Raw genomic sequence first — 2,500 nt, 5'->3', positions numbered from 1 at the left:
ATATATTATGTTTGTGGTATAACGATACACGACACACGATACAAGCGCGCCTACCGCAACAATGACGCTCTCGCGTGTTCTCGTTATGTGCGTTCGATTGACGAGCGCTCTCGTCGAGGTATCAACTCGTGGTAGCGGATTTGTATACCAGTCTACGTTGAAGTTACGACGAGCGCGACGCGAGATACGTTCGTCGGGTGGCGGCGCGAGATGCGCCACCCACCGTCGAACAGAGTCTCTTTTTTGAGTTTTGGGTGTTTAGGATATATAAATATTATCATCACCATCATCGTCCATCATCGTTCATCGTGTGTGTGTGTGTGCACAACGACAACAAAAACAGCGCGACGACAACAACGACAACACGTTAATGATCCTTCCGCAGGTTCCCCTACGGAAACCTTGTTACGACTTTTACTTCCTCTAAATGATCAAGTTTGGTCAACTTCCCAGCAACGCCGACGGCCGTGAAGCCACCGCGTGTCGGTCCGAAGACCTCACTAAATCATTCAATCGGTAGTAGCGACGGGCGGTGTGTACAAAGGGCAGGGACGTAATCAACGCGAGCTTATGACTCGCGCTTACTAGGAATTCCTCGTTTATGGGGGATAATTGCAAACCCCAATCCCCAGCACGAAGGAGTTTCAGCGGGTTGCCCGGGCCTCTAGGCCAGGGAGAACATGCTGATTCCTTCAGTGTAGCGCGCGTGCGGCCCAGGACATCTAAGGGCATCACAGACCTGTTATTGCTCAATCTCGTGCGGCTCGAAGCCGCCGGTCCCTCTAAGAAGAATTTTAATACGTCGCCAGTGAGTTGCGTGACGGAGCCACGCACACCTAAATGACGACGCCTATTTAGCAGGCTAGAGTCTCGTTCGTTACCGGAATTAACCAGACAAATCGCTCCACCAACTAAGAACGGCCATGCACCACCACCCACCGAATCAAGAAAGAGCTGTTAATCTGTCAATCCTTCCGGTGTCCGGGCCTGGTGAGATTTCCCGTGTTGAGTCAAATTAAGCCGCAGGCTCCACTCCTGGTGGTGCCCTTCCGTCAATTCCTTTAAGTTTCAGCTTTGCAACCATACTCCCCCCGGAGTCCAAAATCTTTGGTTTCCCGGAAGCTGCCCGCCGAGCCATTGTAGTAACGTCGGCGGATCGCTAGATGACATATTTACGGTTAGAACTAGGGCGGTATCTAATCGCCTTCGAACCTCTAACTTTCGTTCTTGATTGATGAAAACACCTTTGGCAAATGCTTTCGCTGATGTTCGTCTTGCGACGATCCAAGAATTTCACCTCTAACGTCGCAATACGAATGCCCCCAGTTATCCCTATTAATCATTACCTCGGAGTTCTGAAAACCAACAAAATAGAACCGAGATCATATTCTATTATTCCATGCACGAAATATTCAAGCAGCATTTTGAGCCCGCTTTGAGCACTCTAATTTGTTCAAAGTAAAATTGTCGGCCCACCTCGACACTCACCGAAGAGCACCGCGATAGGATTTTGATATTGAACCGGCGTATTACCGCCGGCTCACCGACGATATGCTCCGCAGACGTGTCAGTATCACCGCGGATGCGGTGCACCGACAGCGCGGCGCACAAATGCAACTACGAGCTTTTTAACCGCAACAATTTTAGTATACGCTATTGGAGCTGGAATTACCGCGGCTGCTGGCACCAGACTTGCCCTCCAATTGTTCCTCGTTAAAATATTTAAAGTGTACTCATTCCGATTACGAGGCCTCGTAAGAGTCCCGTATCGTTATTTTTCGTCACTACCTCCCCGTGCCGGGAGTGGGTAATTTGCGCGCCTGCTGCCTTCCTTGGATGTGGTAGCCGTTTCTCAGGCTCCCTCTCCGGAATCGAACCCTGATTCCCCGTTACCCGTGACAACCATGGTAGTCGCAGAAACTACCATCGAAAGTTGATAAGGCAGACATTTGAAAGATGCGTCGCCGGTACTGGACCATGCGATCGGCAAAAGTTATCCAGATTCATCAAAATTAACGACTTCAGACGCGGGGCCCTCCGTCGATTGGTTTTGATCTAATAAAAGCACTCATCCCATCACTGGTCAGAGTTCTGATTGCATGTATTAGCTCTAGAATTACCACAGTTATCCAAGTAACTGAGTAAGATCTAAGGAACCAAAACTGATATATTGAGCCATTCGCGGTATCGCCTTAATACGGCTTGCACTGAGACATGCATGGCTTAATCTTTGAGACAAGCATATAACTACTGGCAGGATCAACCAGGGAGCTATCGAATAGAACACGCGCTCGTAGCGCGCACTCCGTCGATCCCGCGCGTCGACGATCCTAGATCACGCCGACGCGTTACGGGCGAGCTCTGTAAAACGTACACACAACACGCACATGTAAATAAATATTTATATGTAGTGTTGTGCGCACATAGAGAGTTTGGGGTCGCCGACGGGCGAACGTTTGAAACGGTTGTATCTCAAACACGTCAAACGTCCGCTGCCCGC

At 49.7% G+C, this 2,500-nt stretch overlaps 1 non-coding gene across 1 annotated transcript; it reads right to left on the bottom strand.

Annotated features, from left to right (window-relative positions):
• Positions 1-368: 368 nt before the first annotated feature.
• On the bottom strand, positions 369-2,270 carry LOC142985715 (small subunit ribosomal RNA). Its single transcript, XR_012960262.1, has one exon. It is a non-coding gene; the product is annotated as a small subunit ribosomal RNA (ribosomal RNA).
• Between the last annotated feature and the right edge of the window lie 230 nt (positions 2,271-2,500).

The sequence above is a fragment of the Anticarsia gemmatalis genome, chromosome 30 (assembly GCF_050436995.1).
Source record: "Anticarsia gemmatalis isolate Benzon Research Colony breed Stoneville strain chromosome 30, ilAntGemm2 primary, whole genome shotgun sequence".
NCBI lineage: Eukaryota > Metazoa > Arthropoda > Insecta > Lepidoptera > Erebidae > Anticarsia > Anticarsia gemmatalis.
The sequence above is the reverse complement of the archived record's forward strand: the minus strand, read 5'-3'. Positions and strand labels throughout refer to the sequence as shown.